Genomic DNA, 25748 nt, shown 5'->3' on the forward strand with positions numbered 1-25748 from the left:
ACTTCCAACTGGAAGGGAAATTGCAGATTACCTATCATTTTCAGATAAGAACAATGTGGCTCAGAGAGACTAAATGAATTGTACACATGAACAGACTAGGGACCAGGTCTCCAAAACATATTCTCTCTCTCTCTCTCTCTCTCTCTCTCACACACACACACACACACACACACACACACACACACACACACACGACTTCTGTTGCTTAAACTCAGTTAAAAATTTACTGCCCTATAGCATACTTATATTTATTTTTTATGTACATCAGGAAAGCAGGCCCTGTTCTAAAGTCTCACTGTCAAATACAGGAGGCTTTTCTCCATATGAATATGGTGTGGAACTGATGAGGGACTTAACTGAATACAGAAAGCAGGTGGACAAAGAGTTAGTTCAGGAAGATTCCATACAGCAGGCAGACCTTTCACTGGCAACTACAGCACAGTGGTTCTCTGCCTTGTGTACATCGAAATCACGCGGAAAGCTTGTTAAAGCCCAGGTTGTTGGGCCCCACACCAGAGCTTCTGGTACAGAAGGTGTGAGCTGGAGCCCAAGAATTTTCATTTCCAGCACGTTCCTAGATGTCAATGATGCTGCTGGTCCAGGGACCACAGTCTGAGAAGCACTGGTGTTGGGGATAGACGGCCGAACAGCAGTTAAGTGCTGTCTGAGGTCCGCAGGATGTTCCAACTGGACTCGTGGTGTAAAGCAAGGAGGGCTTCCTGCTGAGGCAATATTATTCAATCAGTGAAAATAATACCGGAGACTTTTTAATACATGGAAAAATACTTATGTTACCATGTAGAATAAACACCGAGATGATTTCAGTGAGAAGAAAAAAATAGAAAAAACCAGAAATGTGCTAGTTTTCCTGCTACCTAAAGCAGAAAATATTTGATCCCTACACATTAGGTAGCTATGGTAGTTAGTAGTTGGTGTGAGAATAAATGCTTTATGTGTATCCAAACTACTCATTCATTTAAAAACCACTCATAGACGTTGGGGCTTGGGGTGGAAATAAACCCTTATTTACATGCATATGAGAGTCACATGCACTCATTTCTTCCACAAATACTAATAAATGATGACCAGATGCCAGGCACTGTGCCAGGCATGAGGGGAAAGATACATGTTCATTGCCTTCAGCCCAGTGAAAGAAACAGGAAGTGAGATAGGAGTAATAGAAGATATGGAAAATTCTGTGTTCCACTTGGCTTAACAGATATTGGGTTCCATTTTAAACAATTGAAGTTTGGGCCTGTCGAGTATCTAGGGAAAGATGTGAAGACAGAGCTGGAAATATTTGTCCGTGACTCACGAGGGGAACCTGCTTTGGAGAGGTAGGTTGGGAGTCTCTGTCTAATTAGAGGTGTAAATTGTCCTCCATGCAAACAAGTGCAGTCTGAGGAAAGGAATATGAGGTAGAGAAGGAGGAGCCAATACGGGAGACTGAGAGGTTAGCTTTGGACCAGTACAACTGTAGATAAAATAGTGTGTATAAGATTAAGGATGCATTGATATTACCGTTTTAAACAATTGATGATTTATTTGCTTGAAATAAGATTTCTTTAGTAATTTAGTCCATGTGCCCTGTAGAAAGAGATGCTAATCTGAATTACTCATAACATGTCTTATACTTCCTGCTTAGGATCCAACCTTACTCAGTGTTCTCACATAAATTCTGCCCTTTTTAAGTTAGAGAAAAGAAAAAAGATTATCCTCATAAACGACTATAAAAACATAATCAATAATTTTTCTGACAGTTTTCTCTTTAAGGCCATTAGCTTTTCAGTCATTTCGTAACATATACGGATGTAGCATTGGTCTGGTGCAAAAGCAAGTCAGCTTCCATCACAGTCTGCGGACCAGGGGCTGGGGTTGCGATCCCCCAGACACGTGCACACACACGATAATCTCTTCTCCTCCCCCTTATTACCTTACCTCGCCTCTCTTTCCTGGCTTCCTTTAAGGTACAGTTACAACGTTAGGAGCATCAAATCTCTAATTATAATTGTCACGCGATTTTAAAGTTTTAAGTAAAAATCATTACTCAGTCTGGGGGTTAGTATTCAATTCAATATGCACTGAATAAGAACTTGTCCACGTTGATACAATAGTGGATTAAATTACTGCTCCTGCAAGCCCTGAATTTATTGAGCAATAAATAAGCATTTTATGACAAGAGAAAGTTAGCTTTCTAGTTATGTATGTGTATATATATATGTGTGTATATATGTATATGTATCCATATATGTATACATAGATATATACACATAGATATGTACATTTAGATATACATAGATATGTCTATATGTATATAGAGAGATATATGTAGACATGTGTGTGTGTCTATATATACATGTAACTTTGCTTAAAATGTGCAGGTGATGTTTCGTTATTTTCTTTTATATATACAAATAAAATGTGATTTCAAGTCATCACTTATAATTGTGCAAATTCTACATTTGTAAAATCATATATATGAAGATTTAAGACTGTCAGCGTCTGGGGGTGACAGGGGTGACTGCAACTAAACAGCAAAAGGGATGCTGAGCGTGACGGAACTGTCCTGTACCTTGATTGCGGTAGTGCTTACACAGCTCTGCCTCGTCAAAATTATGGACCTCTACACCCCAAATAGTGAATTTTACTATATGTAAATTTAAAAATAAATTTAAAAAACTAAAATGCTGATCTATAATAGTTACTACTTTGAAGGATATAGTTTAAAATAAATCCAATGAAATATTATTCAGCGATAAAAAAAATGAAATCTTGCCGTTTGAAAACAACATAGATAGACCTAGAGGCTACTATGCTAAGTGAAATAAGGCAGACAGAGAAAGAAAATATTGTGTCATTTCACTTATATGTGGAATCTTAAAAAATAAATAAATAAACAAGACAGAACAGAACCAGACACATAGATATAGAGAACAAATTGATCGGTGCCAGAGCGGAGGGGGATGGGGGTTGGAAATAAAAAATTTGTAAGAGAAAAATAAAATAAAATATTAGTGTAGGAAAAAAATGAAATAAATTCAACTTGTTATTTTATGGTCAACCATTCACATGCACACACTTCTCTTTATAGAACTTCCACACAAAGTTATTTATTTGCCTGTAATCTTACTCCAGGGAAGTTCGGTTGACTTTCCCAAGACACAATGGAAGGTGGCTGTTCAACCCTTTTTGCCGGCAGTGCCTCAAATTTCTACCGGTTCGTTAACAGAATTCTCCAGAGACGGATGCATTACAGCACTTTGAGAACAATGCTCACACCCACTGCTGAAGAGTGAAAAGAGATAGCGCAGGGTTCAACTCTGTGAAACAATTTAGTGGCTAAATGTGTTACTCAGGAACTAAATCCAAGCAGGTACTTGGGAAGAAGCAATTAGAAATGGTGCAAATACCCACCGGAGCACGTGGGTATTAAGACATGCGCTCCAGTCTTCCACCCGTGCCTCTGTGCACACACTTGACTTCAAGTACGCTTCTCTTCACACCCTCTATTACTTCGTGGCCGTTACTTGTGGGTGAGGAATGCCAGTGTGCACAGAACAGCGTGCTGATGCATCTTTTCCTGCGATTGCATGCAACATGTTTTCTAAGTCTCTTGCTCTATTCAGCATTTGACCCCAACGATGGGGGATTATGGTATTAACTCTCCACCCAGCACACATTCTTTACTGACTCTCACTAAATACTGTAAGCCTGCTGCAGAGAGGAATAAAAGTGAAAGCATACCGTCTGGTCTTAAGCTGAGCATACAGAGGGTTGTGATCCAATTGGAAGGGAAGCTGAATTTTTAAAAAGAAAGAGGTTTGACCAAATTTTAATCCTTGTCATTTTCATTTCTCTTACCCTGTGGATTTGGGTGATTTTATTTACACTGTCAGCTTGAGCCTAGGGATTGGAAATCAGGCTTTTATGGAGATTATTAAAAGTACATACAGTACACGAAAGGTTGGGCTAACTGATATATGCTGCTAAAAATATGAATGTGAATGCCCTGGTATTAGATGCACTGGCGTGCATTTCATCCTCCTTAGAAGGTTATTCTTGGGAGCTGGACCTGCTGCAGTGGTAATGAGATGCAGGCTGTCAGGATATTTCTAATAGGTAGTGAAGGGCCGGGGATGGAGATGAATTAGCATTACTCAAATGAGAAGGTAGCTCTTTATAGTATTAATTCCAATGCTAAGTAATTCCACCATCCTTCTCCTAAAAGAGAGGGAATTGTAAATCGGGGGAGGGAGAGAGCAGGGTGAAAGCTTCAAGGACTTATTGATGGGTTGGATGGGCTGCAATGTCATCCAAGTTTCTAGTCTGGGTGAGGTTTGGCCTGAGTGTCTCGGATGCACCACTCTTGACTTCACTTGGGTAAAGTCATACAGGCCTTGATTACAAAGATAAAGCTCTCTACCTCACAGCCTCTAAGATCTCAATAGATACAAATGAAGTGGTTTAACTGATCTCAAAATACCAGGAGCATCTATGCCTTGAGGATACAGGCGTAGGGTCTCAAAGGCATGGAAGTACGACTTTAGGAAGTAGCTGCCTATGCCGGACTTGTGTCCTTGTAAGGTTATCTAGATTATGATAATCTAAATAGGTTTAAGAGGGTTTTAGAGAGATGCATGGATCACAGGTCTATGATGTACCACCAAGAGAAAATGGGGTATTTTAGGGACTTATTTCCAATATGGGGGCCAATGGCATCTCCACGCCTGCTACGTGGCCTCCTTGGATGCCACTGATAGACTGAGAGGCAGTGCTCTGCTGAAGCTCTGAAGTGTGTTCCACACTTAGAAATGGGGAAGAAGGCAGATGGCAGGGGACAAGTGACCCAGGGTTTATTTCACTTGGAGTTCTCACGTCCCAAGACCTGGACAATGATGCTCAGTTTAAGGATTGAGGCTCACATCTCTTTGTCATGCCCTAGATGCCTATGTATAAAAATGTGCCATCCTGCCATAGAAAACCGTGCTATCCAATAAATGCACTGTCCAGGCCATAGAACTGGGACCACAGTGAAAGGTGGACCTTCAATGCCTTCACTGTTTGTAACCTTTGTTCCGAACCACTTGTCCCAACTCACTTACATTCTACATCCTGACTTGTTCCTCACACTCTTGGCTTCAGATCTGGTGATTCATTTTCGCATTTACAGCCTTGCCCACTCACTCCCAACACCAGCCTGCCTCTGACTGAATGTTTATTTGCCTCTTAAACTCTGATCCTGATTCCTGCTCTGGCTACACTGACTTCATGCACACTGAGTAAACACACCCGAGGGGTCCAGCCTGTCACATGGACATCCCTAAATCAATGTGCCCCCTGCTCCCTCCAGGTCTACTGCAGGTGTACCACAGCCCACAGGTAGGGTATGTTTGAGGATGCCAGTCGACTGCCACCAGAAAGAAGTAAAATGTGTTCTTTAGTGTGACGGCATACCAACTGCTATGACTCTGGCCCATATCACCCCAACCCTCCTTCACTCACAGTCTTTTAAACATGTAAACATGAGTTTTTAAATCAGGTTTCACATGTGTTACTTACCGGACTTGCATAACTCTACTGTAAGTCACAATGGATAAGTATGAGTTCTCTCTTTAGTACAGCAGTACTAGTGACATAAAGAAAGACAAGTCCAGTTACTCAGCCCATATTACACAGCAAGTGAACTATAGAGCTAACTCTCCTGATGAATGCTTAGTCGGCTGCCTATGCTCCCTTGGGCTGAGATCTGGAGAACAGGGATCAAACCCACGTGGTCACTCTGCATGGAAATTAATAAATAACTCTGATGGTAGGATGTTAAAGTTGATAGTGAAGTTGAGAGTAATAAATATGTCTTTTTCATCTCCAACTGTAGAAATAAATTTCTTTTTCCTGATTTTCATATCTGCATGCTTTCACACTAATTGTTTCCTCTACTTAGACCTCTTTCCACCTGCCCTATTTACCTAGAAAATCCCTCTTCACCCTTGAACCTGATACATAGGTAACCTCCTCTGTGACATCTGTACCTATGACTGGCCCTCCCAGAATAGAATTCTTTATGTCCTTATTTGTTTATCTATGTGTTTCCTCCCACCAGATTATGGACAAGGCCAGAAAAAATGTCTTATTCCTTTCCACATTCCAATTTCTGCCATGGTGCCTGACAAATTACAGGAACTTAGAAAGTTTTTTGTTGTTGTTTTGGACCAAATGTGTAGATAATGGTGATGATGATGATAATTTTACTTCTTTCAAGGGTAATAAAAAGGTTTTCCAGCTTTTAGAACTAGTTTTCAGTTTAGAATAGTATATTAGTCCAGGTAATCAGTGCAGGCTACTATAAAACACATTTCCAAATAGAAGTACTATAACTCAGTACAAGGCCATTACTCAGGAGCGTCTGGCAGGGGGTGAGCTCCTTCCGTCTTGGAGCCCTTTGCTTTCTGGTTGTTCAGATGGGGGAAAAATGTACAGAAGATATACCTGGATTAGTATACTTTGTCATCACTCCTACTCATGTTCCATTGGCCAGAGGTCAGGATCACACGGCCCATCTGGCTGCAGGTGGCCTGGGAGATGTAATCTTTCTGCGTGTCCCAGAAGAGAAAGGTAATGCTAAAAGTGTCTTGCCATTAGTCTACCCTTCTGGACACCAAATATCCATCTTACTCTCTTCACACTCATGGAGCAAACTCACCTCACCCCAAGGAGGACAGTGCAAGGTCCCATCCAGTCACCACCTCCTGATGGATGTCCAGAACATCTGGGCGATGAGCCATCTTCTCCATCAGTCATGTAACACCTGTAGGCATTGTAGCCTGTATATTAAAGAGACAAGTTATCTGCATCCTGCTTCCCCACCATCACAACCCATTTGTAATGGTGGGACAAGGATGGGAAAATAATCCCATTTGCAAAGAAAGAGACAACATGCAGCGTCATGGCCCACAGCCATGCTAGAACCCCTCCAGGTCAGCACTGAGAAGCCCACATCCTCTGGGCATGGAGGATGTGTGTGGAGTTGGCTGTAGGAAGGACCCCCTTACTTGTTCTTCTCTTTGACCACATGTGAAGTGGTTTTGGGAGAGCACCTTTTCTTCAGAACAGAGCAGCTCTAAAAGCTTGACTTCTGTTCAGTCTAGAATGGGTTGGGAAGTCAAGAATTGTTTTAGGCCTTAAACAAGCAAGCAGTTTTCAAATCCTAGCCCCTGGTTTTTCAGTAACGTGATTCTCAAAAACTTAGAGGGTGTATGACATATTTGCTTCCAGGGGAGTCCATGTGCTAGTGAGCACACACAGTTACTTTCCAGACATTATCAAATCTACCTTTTCTCTTTGCCTCTTCACCTCCATGCCTCTCTCTCTCTCACAGTTACCTAGATACACTGAGGCTATCAAAAACAACAGGTGGGAAGACTATACCCCTGACTTGATTTTTGCTTCAACTTAATTCCCCTGAGAATTTTTACTAGCTATTTGTCACTTAAAGCCTTTTTTGTTACCATGTCTTTCTGAGTCTAAAATGAATTTATTTTTTCTAACAAATTGCTGGACTTTGTATTCTATTCTGTTTCTACTTGCAAACCCATGAATTCTTTCCTAGTCATCTCATTCTTGTAATACATATCTAGATTAACCAAAAACACTGCTAAAATCCTGTTTTCTAACCATTTTCCCCTAAGGATACAAACTGCATGGGACTGCCTTCTAATTAATAGCAGGCAATAGTGATACAAAATGATTTGTCACTGCATAATCTGAATTCCCATTTTTCCATTTTCTGGTACGAGTTTCCTTTCTGCCTGTGGCTGAACTAGGAAACCAATGAACAGGGCTGATATGTATTTAGGATAGTGTAACAATCAAGGAATACGGTTTTGTCAATACCCCTCTTCTGATACCACTTGCTGTATGAGAGCGATACATACCAGTTGCTCTGACAGCAGCCTCAGTGACCTCACACATACATTCACTCTTCCCTCGTGTCACCATCCAGGGCAAGTCTGGCAGCTCTCCGTGGAGGCTCTCTTCCAAGTGGTGACTCAGGAACCCGAATTCCTTCCATTATTCTGTGACGCCGGAATCTTAAACCAGTGGCATCTGAACTCACTGTGGAGGGGGAAGCAAATGCTGGAATATTGTTTAAGATGTTTTAAAGGGCAGGACTAGAAGTGGTATAGGTCCCTCTGTCCTGATGTTTTTGGCCATGGCCCCAACCTAACAAGGTGGGAATGAAATGTTCCTGTGGGCTCCAGAGAAGGAATGGGGCTGATGAGCTTATAGCTTTCTACCCGCTGTTGAAATGTGTTGTTTACTTGACTCCTTAGTGATGACCGACCAAAATGAAAAGAGGCTGTCTTTCTCTTCTGAGTCACCAACCCAATGCTTGGATGATACTATCTTGTTTTTATATTAAAAACTCAGGTTCAAAGTACTTTAATATTATATAAGGAATTCAAGGGAAGTATAACTTTTTCCCTCTTAACAAAAAAGATACAACTGAACCACAACTGAACCACTGAGAGGTTTCAAGGGAGCCACTGTGAATTTTCCAACAGCTCTCAGACCTTTGGCTTTGAAAAATAACCTTCTCCAACCACATTTGTATAACACAGGCACATTAGTGTGTAAACTGGCCACAAATGAGTCAGTGGTGACCATGCAGGTCCCCCAGTGGAGAGGGCTTAGTCTAAGTGAGCTGATTATCCATGTGCTGTAGTCAGACTCACCAGGCACCCCGTGCCCTCTCTTTGAAAGGCACACCTCAACCCAAGGGGATGGAGGACCCGGTCCACCACCAAGTAGTAATTATTACAGCAGCACAGTGGGAAGAGCACGGGTTTTGGATGAAAGAGATCTAGGGTCTTCCATCAGTTGTAGGTCCTGAGCAAGTACTTTGAACTTCTCTGAAACTCCACTCCCTCATCTCTCATCTATAAAGTAGAGGATAATATTTCTACCCTGAGTAAAATTGTGAGCATCTGGGTAATATCGTGAGCATCTGCATAATATTATGAGCATGTGAGATACCTACCCTGTGTAATAATGTATTATATATGTGTATGTATACTCATATTGGTAAAAGTATTCTCAATGGTCAGTGGCCATGCTATACTAGGTATTAGCTGTTTTAATATTATCCTTAAAGGTACTCAATAAGTATATACCTACTTATTTATTTGTTGAGGCCTGCACCAGATCGATCATTTTTCTCAGCGTTATGGAAGATACAGGGAAATTTAAGACACAGACCCTGCTCTCAATCTAGTTTTGTGGCTAACTAGAGATGTGACTGGAACTCAAAGAAGGGACTCATGTCAGCATTGGCTGGGAGAGTCCAAGAAAGTTCCACGAAGAAAGGGACTCCATGAGTGTGGAGGACGCCCAGTCGTAGACAGTGAGAGGGAGCGAGGTGTTTCAGCAGGAAGCGTGGTAAACGACACTGAGCAGACCAGTCATACTAGGGAGAAAGGCATTCAGTGGCACGTGGGCTTTATCACCATGCTCCAAATTCATTCCGAGTAAAATGATGCTTCATTTTAGGAGTTAAAAAGGGCGATAGTGCAGTCCCCAAGTAATCCTTGTGTTTCCAGACGCAGTTATAACAGATTCCACTAATTTTAATTTTTATACAAAGAGGATAAGAAGATAAAGAAATGCATTCCTTTTCTATGCTTTTGATGATGGATAGCGTATTTGTTGTTTTTCCAATGCAACCACCCCAGGCTTTCTATTTCCTGTCTCCTTAAATGTTGTCTTTTTCTACTTCTCTATACTTGCTGCTACAACAGAGACATGCTCTCAGCTACAGTACCGAGAGCAGTGGCTTGGCACCAAGGATAAGCCCCCCAAATGCTTGTTAAATGGATTCAATAAAGTTATGAAAATATTCTGCTCAGCAGAATTGCAACTTCTTGTCGTCTTCAAATCACGCAAGGTGAGTAGGTCACCTCCTTAAAAAGAGAGAGAGAGAGAATGAAGACTGCTGATCAACTCTTACAATGAGTTTACATGAATCCATTAGGAAGAAAATTAGTGGATGCTTCTAACGATGGGATGTAGTGACCAGAAAAGGCAAGCCGCACTGGGAAATGGCACGTTTGGAAGTTTTGGCCTACGCATCGTCTTCTAAGTGCCACTTTGCCGGGCTTAGCACAAACTGGGAACGTGGTTACAGCTTTGACGGTCCCTTCAGTAAAGCAACTTCTTCCCCAATGCTGCTTGCTAAGCTTCACTTAAGTACTTGAATGGGAGCAGGTAACTAGGGTGGGGTCATCTCCAAACTCTACATAACAGATAATCATTTTTTGAAGTTGAAGTGATATAATCTCTTCCTTTAAGTCATGATTTTTTATGGTCTCCATCCTTCGAATCAATGTTCCTCAGTCTTTAGGTGATGGGTAAATACCAGCTGGGAAAAAGAAACCATTGCTCAACATTTACCATCATATTAGTAATTTTCTGAGTGCTTAATAGAATGATAATCTTGAAAGATAAACTGAGAATAAAGGGGCTTTCCTTTATATAAGGAAAACAATACATTGAGAGACAATATGGAATTTGACGAGTGCAGAGAATTTAGAATATGATATAAAGGGCATTTTCACCTGGAGAGAAAGTTGAAAGTTGCTCTGGAACTGGGAGGAGGAAGAAATGGAGAAAGCAGGGAAAAAGAAAACTAGCCAATTGTGTGTGTGTCCCTGACCTCCCACCACAACCCATACTAGGGATTCTCCAGAGCAGTGGGGCTTGTTCCCTGCTTTCCTGTGAACATACCAGGAGAATTTCAATCCCAGCATTCCCCTCCCTCCAGAAACCTGCATCTGTACTGAAACCTCAGTGACATGGTACCATTTCCAGTTAAGTTAACCTGGCCAAGGTCATTGTTTAGGGACCCTGAAGTAGAGCTTCTGGCTCCCCAGTGCCTGCACTTGTTACACTGGAATCCAGAGGTCTCCATGTATACCTGTGGGAAGATCCAGAGACACTGAGAGGCCAGAGGACATACAGAGGCCTTGAGTTGGAACAGGATGACTGTAGAGTGCAAGGACTCCTGGACAGGATTAAACACAGACCCCAAAATACCAGATGAAGGATCCACTCCTCTGTAGCTACCAGCCCATGGTACCCGGGGAACAGACCAGAGACATCTGCAGCAAAGATGAGCAAGGGAGCGAGATAACCAGCCAGCCTGAGGCCCCCTCCCCTACCACCATGAGGGTACAAGAGCTTCCTCCCGAGCCCAGGTAGGGGGAGAGAGGAGAAGCCCTGAAAACTGGGCATTTACTCTAAGAGGCTGCTGTCTATAGGATAAGGGGCATCTTTGTTTGTCAAGTTTTAAGTCCCATTCAGTTCCCCTCTGCTTCCCTGTTCAGAGAGAGATGAGGGGTCAGAACACAATGAGAAATTACATCGAAAATATAAAATGCTCTATGCTTTTAACTCAGCTGAGTGTAGTGCATGTGATTTTTAACCCCAGACTACAATAATGATGCAAAGTCACTTGTCAAAATGCCCAGAGGCCCTATCCCTCCCTGCTTTAAATGGTAAAATGCAGGTTGGAAGGAAATACATGTAATGTCATCTAAACTGTACAGCTCTCTAAGGCTTTTCATCTATTATTAAATTATTTTAAAAAATCTTTTCCACATCCATGGGTCCCATTGGGGGGAAACTTTAGTCACTACATTTTCATCTTAGACGAAATATACCTGAGATATATTATTTCCTTACCATCAGTGGAGAGAATATAGAAAACATGAAGTCATACTATGAATCTAAACTTGGTGTTCAGAAAGGTAACGGGTCAGAAATTCATGGAAAAGAAACCAGGCACTTTGCATATACTGTCTTACATATTCCTCAACCCACGAGCTAAGGCAGGCATTATTCCCACATTACAGATGAGGAAACTGTAACTCATATTAACAAATCAAAATTTACTTGTCCAAGGCCACTGAAGCTAGACAGTGCCAGAGCTACAATTGGAACACAACGACCTTGGTAGGACCCCTTCTGCTTCCCTGCACAGCCCAGGGTCTCTGCACCTCTGCCCAGCATGTCACACAGAGACCTGCCTAATGACCACACCCCGGTGAACACGCAGGGCTAATGCCTCCTGCTCTCCGAAAATGGACCCTGACACATTTCTTCAAAACTGCCAGCTTCGGACTTACAGGGGTGGGCAAAAGCAGGTTAATAATAATAATAAATACAATAATAAATAAACAACACAAGAATCAGCTCTGTGTTGTGCATACTCACAACTGTAAATCTACTTTTGCCCACCCCTGTATTTAACCTCAAAGAGGACCAGCAGCCCAGGCTCTCTCCCCTCCTGAGACAGGAGACTGCGCTTTCTCACCCAGGCTCCCAGTTTCGATGCTAGCCCGAAAAGTTGACTTTTCTCTCAGCTGCCACATTTGCATTCTCTCCTATTAGCACATTCATTCTTTGAAGAAGAGCCCAAGTTGCTTTTCTGGTTCCTCAGCTTCTCAGACTCCTGGTCTGAAGGGCCATTGTCTTGACAAATCAGGAGAGGGAAGCCTATGAGCTGGGCTACTGGCCTGGCCCAGGTGCCTTGGGGTAGCTACTTGTTCCCTGAGACACTGGATGTTTCACAAGGAGCATGCATGAGCCAGGAGGTAAGGTGTCGTGATCACGGGAACAGAGGAGCTGCAGCAGAACCTGGGAGCGGATCCCGGGTCTTCAAAAGATACTTTGGAAAGGGCTTTCTGATACGAGGCCATCACCTCTTGTGAAGCATGAAATATGCGGTTGGGCGATTATGGTGGGCTTTCTGAAAAGACTAAAAATGGCCCATTTCTTAGGACATAAGGAAAACTAGGCATTGAGCCAGCGGAAACCAAGAAGTAAGCCAGAAAGAAATGGAAGCTTTTCTGCTTTTCCATACTAGTCCCTTTGTACATGAAAAGCCAATTTTACTAGCGTTTTGTCAGCCAGAGTTCTTTGTAAACAAGTACGTGCTTCCAAATTCTCAGAGCGGTGAAAATGGAGAGTCATCAAGATGTCCGGAGGACTATAACCCTTGAATGTTTTTGTGAACTTTTAATACAAATGAAGTAGTGTTTACTTTTTTAACCACTGCATAATGACACTTATTTTACAAAAACTGGTAATTCATATTTAAAATGTTTAGAAGATATCAGACTTACGGGAGAACTTGACACTTAAAAGAGCTAAGAATTGACTAGCGGGCATCATGAAAATCCATGCGCTTCAGAATTAGCCGGAGGAGGTTGCCTCCCCGATTTGACAATTTATTAACTGTGTGACCGTCACGTCCTTTAAACTCTCTTTGCCTTATTCTTCTCATTTATAAATTGAGGATAATGATATCTAATGATATGCTTGGTTATGAAGCTTAAAGGAAACAGGCATGTACACATGCCTAGCACATACTTGCTCATAAGAGACTCAACAAATACAACTGAAATTATGATTATGAATATCATCGTTTTTCATGCGGCTAATACTAGTAAATAGAATAACTACTAGTTAATTAAATACGTGTGAGCTCATTTAATTCCAAATTCTGTCTTTCTCATTCTGCCCCCTCAGCCCACCCCTGCTTTGGGCTTGCCATCTCTGGAACTCTGAAAGTTTTCCCCAGTTCTGTGATCGGCCCCTCCTTTGCTCACACAAAAATAAAGAGTAGTTTGGGAGTGTCTGAGACTGTCCCGGGGTAGCTCTCCTGCCCTGGTCTTGGCTCTTCCCATCATTTCCTTTCTCTGGGCCAGACCTGGATAAACTTGCGGTTTCCTTCCTTCATGCTCTCTGGAGAGCTGAGTACTGCACACTGGAAAGCCTAAAAGCTTGTCATTTCCACCTTGAACTAGTGGCTGACCTCGCCAGACAGCCTGGGAAATAAATTAGTGTCCTTAAGCAGAGCCAGACTATGAGAAGTGACCCAGCTCTCCTAGGCAACTACGGAAACTGTCAAGCGGTAGTTAAAGTTCCCTTTTCCCCAACCCCTTTAATTATGTTGAAAACTATGTCATATTGTTTTTGAAAAAGTTAATGAAATAGTAGGTAAAGGTGAACCAAGAAACATAATTTACTTGGATTTCTTCGCAAGCTTTTGATAAGGTCCCTCATAAAAGGCTATTAAGGAGAATAGATGACCAGAGGGCTACGGGCGAAAGTCTTTTTGGTGTATTAAAACCTGGTTAGGCTATTTCAGAGGGAAGAATCACTCACGCTGGCTACTACTTGGAGTAGAAAGAGGTTAATTACCAGCTGTCCCCAGTGTTAGGGTTTGGGCTTGAAGTTGGACTGACTTACAAAAGAAAAGAAAGCAAAGTTGGTCAAAGATACAAAATGATTATCGTTGTACCTGTGTCCCAGAGCGTCTGGTATGAACGTATGAATGAAGGCTCCTTGCACATCCACTAGAAGTACAGTCCTTTGGGGGAAGAAGGGGGCCTACCCCAAAGATAAAACCGCCGAGGATGGGAACGAAGCTCTGAGAAACCTTCCAGAGAAGGCAAACCTGCTTCTCACTTGGTGGCCCGAGGGCAGCCAGGCCTGATGCTGGAGGGTAAGTGTCCTTCCCAGCCTTCCAGCAGATGGTGGTTTAAGGCCATGAAAAATTAAAAATGAGTGGCATGGGTGGAAAGCATTTAAGCAACATGAAGACACTATTTTGCATGCTTTCCATTCCAAAATTGTAAAAAGAATAATTTTATTGGTAAAGGAGAGCCAAAGGAATGTAACGGGGCCTAAGGCATTAAAAACATCTGGGTGATTCTTGCATTTGACCTGATGTGACAGAAAGTAAACAGGAGACGCTAAGGAACTGTTTGCTGTCTTCTGCAGGATCAGTGGGAAATGCTCCTTTTTTACAGAAGAAGACATGCCTTGCTTTAAAGTGCCCATAATCTACTATGTTATTCTCATAGTTACCCTCACCGTGGCCCACTGCCCTCACTGTAACATGGGACAGAAAGAATTACACAAATATCTGGATGCTGATGAGGCAAATCCCAGGTCCTCTCCCAGCCTCGGCCTTCATTCATCTTTATGACACTTCTTACTGAGTCTCACCTGCGTTTCTTCAAAATCAGAAAGTCCTGAGCACAAAAGTTGCTCTGCAACCAGCGGCAAAGTAAATTCGAATTGAGGTTTGCCCAAACTTCTTTTCTCTGGCCTCGTCAAGTAATAACTCCAGTTGGTCCCTGGGGTGCTATTTACACAGTAGGAGTGTCACAGAGAGAGAATGTGTGAGGTAATATATTGCACATAAAGTACTCCTCTCAAGAAAATCTACCAATAGATCCACAAATACAGTCAATTTACTTTTGACAAGGGTGCAAAGGCAATTCAATAGGAAAGGAATTGTTCTTTCCAAATGGTACAGGAGTAACTGGATGTCTACATGGAAACAGAAAACCTCAATACATATTATATACAGAAGCTAACTCCAAATGAATCAGACCCATATGTAAATGCAATTGTAAAATTATAAAATTTCTAAAACAGAATATGGGAGAAAATCTTTGCAACATTGGGTTAGACATGAAGTTCTCAGATACAACCGCAAAAGTACTATCCATAAAAGAAAAAAATAAATACATTTAATAATAAAAAAATATTCGAAGTCTCAGGACCTCAGTCATAAACAGGAATTGAGACAAAAAGCAAACCTTTCATTTTTCCAAGCAGACTCAGAGCCATAAAACCTTTTCTCAGGAACAGAAGGAGCAGAGTGAGCAACTAAATTGAAAAATGGCAACTCCTTAGCTAACTTTTGCCCAAAATGGGTCAGGTAGAAATTAATGGCTCTCTCCTCTGCTTTCCTAGTAATTTCTGGGCTTTTACAGTACTTAACACATTCTGTTGTCATTAATTGTCATAGACTCATCCCCTCTCATGCACAAATGTCCTCAATGACTTGAAAGCTCCTCAGGGGCAGGGCGAAGAATTATTATGTCTGTGCACTTCCAGAGCCTACTAGAGGGACTGCTAGGTTGTGTGGTCAATAAATATTTGAAGAAGAAAAGAAATTTGGAAAAGGAGGAAACCAAGAAAGTAGGAGAAAGATATTGTGAGAGGAGAGTCAGGGAAGGAAGGAAGGAAAGAATATGAATCCTGGATTCATTTTTTTATTAGTATCTTAACTCTCAAACCCTGCTCCTTCATCTTGACACCTTTCCTCTTAGTGAATCATGAAGCTAACCCAATATCCCACCACAGCAAGTGGATGGATGCAGGGATAGAAGTGCTGCCTAGGATGGAAAGAAGGAAAGAAGGAAGGGGAAGGGAGGGAAAGAAGGAGATAAGGAAGAAGGGAAAGAGGGGAGAACAGGAGAGAAAAAGAAAAATGGAAAGGAGGGAGGGAGGGAGGAAAAGAAGAAAGGAAGGAAGGAAGGAAAATGTGCCTAAGATAAAGGAAATGAGGACAGGTAGGGTCTGTTGGGAGACAGAGAGGTGTGTGGGTGGGAAGGGGGCAGCTATGGGCTGGCCTGACAGTCTGATGCCCTGTTACCGAATCCAGCCTAGGGTTGCCAGGCCAGGACACTCTCTCTGAAATCCCCACTGCGCTGGGTCCCTGGTGCAGCAGCCCCATAGATGTCAGGAGCCATTGTGTGATTCAGGCAGGCCAAGCTGGCAGCTGAGGCAGGAAGAGGGAGGCTGGCGCTGCTGGCTGGCGCTGCTGGGTTTGCTCCCCTTGCTCCAGGCTGCAGGCTTGGGTGCCAGCACCAGAGAAGCCAGGTCAGGGTGGCGAGGACTGTTGGCATGGCAGGGCTCTCACATTCTCTCCTTTCCAATGGCCCGGCCGGCATTGCTGGGGAAACGGGAGGGGCTGGGCAGCCAGCAGCCGAGAGTGAGAACTTCCCCCTGCCAGAGCCAGCTGCTGGCTGCCATCTGGGCAGGGGTAGTGCCAGTTCCCCAAATCTGCCTTCCCTTTGGAAAAGGGGCAGAAAACTCTGTGCTGAGAAGATAGCTTCTCCTTCTATCCCGAGGCTCTCAGTTAAAAACCCAACAAAACCAGCCTTTGAAAAAGGAAGGGATGAGAAATACCGTGCATTGGGCTGTTTCCAAAGGAATTTGCTTCTTTGGGGGCCTTTACATCCAAGAAAAATCTTGATTCACCCTCAATTTCCCCTTGACTCTTTCATTTTACTTAATGATAACCTTTACTTTTAAAAGTTAAATCTAACTATTTGCACAAATAAAAGACTAGCATTTGTGTATCTCTTGTATTTGTCTCATAGGAATGGGATCATCTACCATAAGCTGGAAATTCTCTGAGAACTCTGGTTTAGTCTTTTTAATTCCCTCTTTACCATGAATAACCCAACCCAGCATCTCACCTGAACTGGCTGCTTTCTGATGGATTCATTCATTCACTGGACACATATTGAGCACCTTCTAAACATCAGCACAGGACTGTCATTGATGAAGAATTGAAGTTTTGGCCCCAAAACCACATGCTATTTACTGTTCTACCACTTTATTTGCAGGAGACAGATGGAATAAGAGTTGGCACCTGACACAGCAGAGAACCAAGGAAATCTGCAAAACCAAAAAACTGGCAAGCATTGTATAAGGGTGTCCGACAATATACAGGGTCTGGCACAAATAACGCCCCCTTTTTTATTACAAAATCTTTTATTACAAAATCACAAGTGTGTGATTCCGTAACACAAACAATAATCACACCCAAGCACACCATCTGACAATTTAGGTGAAATGTTCAAATTAAAACTATAAATTATTACACTCCTCTTATTCTCCTACCAACCACACTCAAGCAGGTGTTACTTCTGCTGGACCCTGTATTTAGCAAATGGCCACCGTGGGCACTGACCAATCAGAACAGATGCCGGCTGGGAAAGATGATATGGCCACCCTGATGCATACTAACTGAATATGAACCCTGGATTTATTTGTTTTTATTGCTTTTGGTCTCCTATCCTTCTTCTCCATCTTGATACCTTTACTCTTAGTGAAGCACGGAGCCAACGCAGCATCCCACCAAGTGTAGGGATGCAGGGATACAAGTGCCTAGTATTTCATGAGGATCCCATGTACACAGAGACATCATGGCGGGTGTAGGGGAGAGATTCAGTTTGGCTTCCTGATTTTGCTGGCAAGTTGGTGCTGAAGCAACTCTAAACATGGCTATCATTCGTGGAAGAATTGGAAGAGGCAGGTTGAAAGCCTTGGAAGGTATCAAGAGTGAGGTTCATTCTCTGAAATATGGGTGTGGTCTCACAGCTCTAGAGCCTTAATGTTGAGTCTGCTTAGGGGTGATCAGGCCCTAAGAAAAACTAGTTCATATGGTCCAAACTCATAGGAACAATACTACCTTGCATTATAAGTGTTTCCTAAGTTACCTTACAGTGATGAAAAATAGATGTAAATGCAACTTGCATGGGACTGACAGTGAGCACTCATTCTTCAATGAATTTGAATGTGAATGATGTTACTGATACTCACCAGAGTCCTTGAGTAGGCAGGGCAGGCATTATTAATTCCCATTCTGAAGCCCAGCAGAGGCAACCAGGTTATCCTGGATGGCATAGTAAGTGGCAGCGCCAGAGCAGAAACTGGGTCTCCTGGCTGCTAATTCAGTGCCCTTTCCAGAAGCCAGATGAGTGAGACTATCAACACCGGCATCCTAGTGATGATGGCCCCTTGAGAATGAGGGGAAGATCAAAAGTTGTCTTGGTGGATACAGAGATGAAAACTGATTAAGAGCTCATGCTTTGACTCCTGGTGTTATCAGTTGCTAACCATGTGATGTTGAGCAAATTAACCAGTTTCTCTGGGCCTCTGCTTTCTCATCCATAGTAATGAAACAGCACCTTTTGCCATGACTGGTGTGGCTCAGTGGGTTGGACGGTTGGGTGTTGTCCTGCAAACCAAAGGGTCAGTGGTTCGATTCCTGGTCAGGGCACATGCCTGGTCCCCAGTTGGAGGCATGCAAAAGGCAACTGATCAATGCTTCTCCCCCTCTCCTCCCTTCCCCTCTCTCCAAAAATAATGTTGTCAGGCTAGAAAGCCCTCCTTGAGGCTGTTCCTGACTGATCTGTCCTACCAGGAACACCTGCTCCCTACTAACTGTCTCCTGCAGAAGTGGGAGAAAGCTATTTCACACATTGCTATTTTTCATTGTAAAATCTATCCATGCCCTTCCCAGGAACATTTGCTTGTCTGTTTATGGAGCATTGACTGTTTTCCAGGCATTTTCTAATACTTTAGAAATATTGAATCATTTCATCCACACAATTCTGTTAGGCAGGTGCTATTATTCACCTCATTTTACAGACCAAAAAAAAAAAAAAAAACTGAAGCAGAAAGCGGTCAAGTCAGCCATCGAGGAAACCTTGGCAGAGCCAAGATTCAAACCAGGTGGTCCAGCCCCAGAGCCTGTGCATTGATCCACCACACAGGTGGCCTTCTCATCTTAACAAGGAGTCTTAAATCAAAGAACTGTTCAGACTTTTTGGCTTATAGACAGGGTAGCTTTCTGAGCCTCTTGAATCTCACTCTGAAATCTCCCTCCCGTACTATCTCATCAACAGTTTGGGCAGCACCGGAGTCTCTTCCAAGAGGTTCTGTGAGCCCTGAGATTTGATGAATTAGAGCCACAGAAATGGGCTGACTTGCCCAAAAGTCTTCAGCCATAAATTCCTCACCAAAAATCAGTTGTCTAAGTGTTTATCAAAGCACCATTCTGAAGCAGGCATTGGGCTGAGATACCACCAAAAAAGTGTTTCCTGCCCTCTGGGGGCCTGCCGTTGAGAAAAACAAGACAGTGGTGGTGCAAAGATGGAAATGCCAGAGGGCATAGGGATGGAGCCACTGTTGGGTGAGCACAGCCTGAAGGAATCCCACCTAATCATCCTGCAAAAGCGTACCTGGAGGGAATATGAGGGGAGCTTACACAATCAGGAAAAGTGCAGGCAGAGTGGAAACAGGTTTGTTCACAAATTCCAAAGCCCGGAATCCAGGGGACATCACCTGGTTTGAAAGAGAAACTTTACAAATGAAATGTAATCCTACTTCAAGACATGAGCTGCCTCAAGACGTGAAAGCATCTGTAGTTCTAAGAAGCGTTCTCGGAAAGGCAGAGATGCTTGAGTTAATATAATATGCCAAAGGGAAGTTTAGGATGCTTGAGTTGCGTAGTAACCAAGGTCCCAACAATGCCTTGCTTTTGAATAGAGCTGGATGTTTCACAAACACCCTCGCCTGGGGGGTCTTACAAGGGCCCGGAAAATTGTCAAGGCAGCCACGATTAGGTCTACTTGGTGTAACTGGATGTGGAAGCTCTGGGAAGTTATTTATTTACCCCGTATCTGCAGCCCGGGGTCTTCTCCAATTTCAAACCAGGGGTGAATTTAATCACTCAAGCAGTGAAGCCATCTGAGGAGAGCACACTCAGATTTTGCCATATTCATCTCAACCACCAGCATCCAAGATGACCTTGAAGAGGAACTTTTCTGGACCAGACGAAGCCCAGCCAGAGGACAAAATGTCCTACTCATAAGCCATTAGGTCTCTCCCATGAAGCCCAGGCTCCCTTGCATAGCAGGCTCACGTGAAGATCTCACAGAGGACTATGCTGTCAATTTTTTTTACAAAAATAAAACAGCGTATGAGTTTTATCTCTTTATCTCCTCAGTCCAGAGGGGGAAAAAGGGACACAATCTGTTCTCCCAGTGGGACAGCCACCTGATTAGATGTCATAAAACAGAGTATTCCTTTAGTTAATAATGGCTGGAATACCTCCGACCCACAGTTACTGGAAAGAAAAAAAAACACCTAACTACAGATAAACTCCCTGGGGTTTCAGATCCGTTTTGCAATAAGCTGTGTTATGAAGGAAATCTGGCCCCAAAAGATAGTTTGAATGCAAAATAAAGATAGTTCACATGCTTTGAAGCAGGTACAGGGCTCCTGTGGAAGCATCAGAATCATATTTTTGGAGGATCATTATATTTCCTGTTTCAGACTTTATTTGGGTCCCACCGTTCTTTTATACAACTCCTATTTTTAGTCATCGCAGGCACCACGTCCTGCCAGGCAGGGGCCCCAGCAGGGCAGGTCTGAGCATAAGGGGCGAGGGTTAGATGCCTGGAGAGGCAGGAGAGCTGGGCAGACAGAGGCAGGCAAGCTTCAAGGAGCAGGTGGCCCACAGGGTCAGATAGGCCAGAAGTAGTGTTCAGAGGCATCTCAAGGAGAAGATTAAGGGAGCACCACAGATTTAGGGAGCAGGACTCCAGGCAGGGTCCAGGAGGCCAGTAAGTTATCAGAGAGGCGTTGAAACATGGACAACACAGAGGTGGGCAAGAAGGGTTTCAGTTCTTTCGTACACCCTGCCACAGAAGAGTGGGAAGGGACTTAAATACATGGGCTTGAGAACCTTGAAGATAGCATGCTAAGTGAAATAAGCCAGTCACAGAAGGACAAATACTGCATGCGTCCATTTATATGAGGTATCTAAAATAGCCCGATTCATAGAATCGAAGAATGGTGGTCACTGTCGGGGGGGGCGGGGAATGGAGTTACTAACCAATGGGCACGAAGTTTCCGTTAAGGTGAATAAGCTCTAGAAATCTGCTGTTCAACATCATGCCTGTGGTTAGCAATACAGTATTTTACACTTTAAAACTTGTTAAGAGAGTAGATCACATGTCAAATGTTCTTACCACAAAAAAATTTTTTTTAAAACTGCATGGATTTGAGCCAAAGAGGTACATGACACATTTGACTCAGGCTTGGTGGGAAGTTCATACAGTCAGAGGTGTATGGGGAAGAAAACAAAAACACCTGTGGCCATTAAAAACTTACAGAAGAATACCTAGGTCTTCATTTTCATTCATTCACCCCTTCTGATCCTATGAGACACCACTATTGGTGAAGAGACAGAGGAAAGGAGGCACGGGGAGGGTCTCCTGAGTAAGCACGAGCCAGGGGAAGATGGACAGTTCTTTATCTGTACAGATTTTAGACTTATTCTTCATCTGGGCGAGGAACCCCATCTTCTAGGCTGACCTCCAGACTTCCTTAGAAATACCCCTTTGAATTGACTCAACTGTTTATGGAGAAAGACACAAAAAGAATTAGAGAAGAAGACCCTGCCAATGAACTAGCGTAAAAAGAGAGATGCACTAGAAGTAGAAGGAAGGAAGTGGCTAAGCTGATGATGCCCATCCCCTGGACAGCAGTGGGCGCACCAGCCACAGGGTCCAGCTAGTCACAGCATCTTGCTCAGTGCATCAGGGAGATACATGGACCAAGTCTTCATCATTTTCTTGTCCATGTGCTCTTGTGCCTTCTAAGTTGTACGTGCTAGGCTAAGTCATGGGAATATACTTAGGAACCAGGAGATTCCTACCGACTGACAAGCGTTTGTTGAGAACCTACTTTATTAAAGGCCTGGAGGAAGCATGGGGGCAAGCGAAAGCTGAGAGAGGATAGAAAATGAATGGCAGTCATGGTCCTCGTCATCAGATTGGTTGAAGGCACAAATCCTGGAGAAAGAGCTTGGTAGGACAACTTGGAGAGAACCTTACTTTTCTAACCAGTACATTCCCCCATAGAAAGAGGTTTCACTTTTTTTTTTTTTTTGAAAAAAAAAATGCTGGCTTTCCTGAGTATTAGGATCAGCTGACACCTTTGACCAAAAATCCAGAAGAGAGCTAGATTTCACTGAAAATGAAATGAGGTATTCAGTGGATACTTTAAGGAAAGGTTTAGAGAGAGGGAGAAGGAGAGCCAGAGGCCCATGACTAAAGAGGAACTTTAAGAAGAGTAGGGGAAATCTTGGTCTTTTTTTATTGCTGGGTGTCATATCATGTTGCTTTCTCCTTCATCTTCCCGTGAAGGTGTAGTCAGTTCTACATCGCCTGTTAATGCTTTGGGGTGTGGATCTGTTTTGAGAGGATATGATAAAGCCTGGAACCTCACTCCCAAATGGTCACAGGCGAAGGTAGTGGATTCTCATATGAGAAAAACTATGTGAGTTACACTGAGGATGCATCCTTGGCAATGCATGAGTAAGTTTAGATGTGAAGCACTTGTGCTCAGGAAGTTCAGAGTTCAGGAAGTAATCTGAGGACGGGTGGATAATTAGGCATTCCTCCTGAAAAGTAACAAATTTTGAACTAAATGTACGTTGGGAAATAGATTCATGTCGCAGAAATACAAGGATATTTGTGTCACTTCACAGAGACCCCAAATTATACATATTGTTTCCTGACCTCAGGTCAAGATAGAGACATGTGATAGGCAGACACACATATGCACTCACCTATGTCAACACCTACCATAGAGGAAAGCACAGGCGTGCACCAGATCATACATTCTTTACACACAACTAGATACCTCTTAGCATCGTTCAGTCTATGCAGAAGCGGCCACTGCTCTCACTGAGATGGTTGTGCAAAAAAAGTGGTTCATTAGTATTAAAACTGCATCACTGCCAAAATGCAGAAAAGTGAAATTCATAACACGTTAGATATTTTTAGTGGAAAATGCAAATGCATAGCAGAGAAGGTTGGGCACATGTCCCTTGAAACCATTACCTCACAAAGCCTAACACAGGTCTAGGTCTTTCACAGAAAAAGGCTATTCAATCTAAATCAACATCCAAGATCATCTTATCAAAGTCAGAATGGAGGCGTTAAAGGACACTAATGGTCAACTCAGAAAATAAGAAATGCAAATAGCTCATGAAGTATATATATTAAAAATCAGCTCTGGCCAGTGTGGCTTGGTTGGTTGGAGCATCTTCCAATATACAGAAAGGCTGCAGGTTCAATTCCCAGTCAGGGCACGTGCTTAGTTTGCCGGTTGGGTTCCTGGCTGGGGCATATGCAGGAGGCAACCAATTGATGTTTCTGTCTCATATTGATGTTTCTCTCCCTCTCTTTCTCCTTCTCTTTTCCTCTCTAAGCATGTCATCGGGTAAGAATAGAAAAAAAATTTAATCAGCTTCAATAGAAGTTAAAAAAATGCAAATTAAAATGACATGATACCATTTTTGTTCTAATATGCAAAGTTTAGAAATAATTAGAAAACTTCAGTATTGGTTCAGATGGGAATGTCTCCTACAACACTAGAGATTGCAATTTGGTAGATAACCCTCACAGGAGGCCACGTCCACCAAAAGCCCAATATGTGTGCATACCCCCAACCTATAATTCCACTCTTAAGACTATATATCTTAATGGAATTCACAGGTTTGTACATAAAGATGTATACATAAGGATTTTCATCATACTGGTCTTTAAAATTATGAAAAATTAGAAACTACTTCAATATCTAGCAAAAGATTATTAAATAAAGTATATCTATTTGCTGAAATACTGTCTCACTATTACAGTGATAATATAAGGTTTTATGACACAGAAAAATGTTATAACACATAGCAAGATGTTGTAAATGAGAAAAGCAGACTCCGTACAATATATCATATATACTTTTTGCAATAACAAAACTAGTTAATGTATTTGGTGGTTAAACCAGAATAAAAACTGCATAACATTGGTGGAAATTTTGGCTATTAAATGATATCTAGAAAAATGCCCGGCATTAAATAGGCTCTTAATAAATATTTGTTAATTAAATGAATTCATGCTTACTATGCACCAGGTACTATTATAAGCACGTGGTAGAATATTTCCTTCTCACAACAGCACAGTGCTCTAAGTCTTAGTGTGAACTCTACTGAGCCATGAGGAAGCACACAGAGGATAAGCAACACGGCCTACATCACCCAGCTAAGAGTAGGTGGTGGAGCCAGGATTCGGACTCAGGTGGTCTAAATCCAGAGAATTCACTCAAATACTTTCCTACACATATATGTAGAGAAAAGTCTGCAAGGATACGCACCAACACATCAACAGCAGAATTCAGGCAGTTCTGGGTGGTGGGATTACTCAATATCTTGTTTTCCCTTCTTACTTGTCAGAGTTTTCTAATTTCTCTGCAACACAGATGTGAAAATCAATTTATTTTAAGTGTATATAAATATTGCTTGTAAATAACATGCAAATGTCTTTAATGGATACTTTCTCTGACCAAAGCAGAAGAAAAGTAGAACAGAGGAGAGGGGTGAGAGAGAGAGAGAGAGAAGATGAGGGACAAGTACAGTGAAGAGTGGTTCTCTATCCCCAGGCCCTAGGACCTTCTTGAAAGATAGATTTTCATGTTTTAAAACAAGGTCAAAAATTGTTTTCCTGCAAGCTCCCTAATTTCCCATGTGGTCTTTTCTGTGTTCTTTAACCCAGGAGGCTGATGCTTCCTTGGGGTTGCCGCCCACCTGGACAGAGACACGGTGCCATCTCCAGGTGGACCTTGTCATTCAGGGGCTGTGGTCCAACAGACATTTCCTGAGTTCTGTGCTGGGCAGTGGGTGGGTATGAGGGATACAACTTGAATAAGATACAGCCTCTGCCTTCAGGAAACTCACATGTTGTTGGGGAGACAGACAAACTGAAAACACCCTAGGTAATATGGAGCTAGAAAAAGGAATTCAAGATGTTACAGGAGCACAAGGGAAGAGCATATGATTTCTGTACCATCCTATACTTAGCTCTATCTTAGAGCTCATTTCCTTCTCTACTTTAATTGTAAGCTTCTTCATCCATTTATCCAACAGTCTATGAACTCTTTGAGGACTGGTGCTATATCTTGTTCACATTTATGTCCCAGCACTTGGCACACAGTAGGCTGTTTAATCAGCAGCTTTGCCTGAATGGTTATCT

General features: G+C 42.6%; 1 long non-coding RNA gene across 3 annotated transcripts in view; it reads right to left on the bottom strand.

Moving 5' to 3' along the window:
* Positions 1 to 234: 234 nt before the first annotated feature.
* The window catches only part of LOC123478824 (uncharacterized), a 96282-nt gene continuing 70768 nt past the window's right edge, over positions 235 to 25748 (bottom strand). For 2 of the 3 annotated variants that reach the window (XR_006654174.2, XR_008425758.1), the window contains exons 5-7: positions 7932 to 8112; positions 6701 to 6821; positions 235 to 719 (exon numbers count right to left, since the gene is read on the bottom strand). This is a non-coding gene — a long non-coding RNA (uncharacterized lncRNA). The remainder of the gene's footprint in view (positions 720 to 6700; positions 6822 to 7931; positions 8113 to 25748) is intronic. The other variant, XR_008425759.1, reaches the window with a different exon arrangement.

Source organism: Desmodus rotundus, chromosome 12 (genome assembly GCF_022682495.2).
Source record: "Desmodus rotundus isolate HL8 chromosome 12, HLdesRot8A.1, whole genome shotgun sequence".
Classification (NCBI taxonomy): domain Eukaryota; kingdom Metazoa; phylum Chordata; class Mammalia; order Chiroptera; family Phyllostomidae; genus Desmodus; species Desmodus rotundus.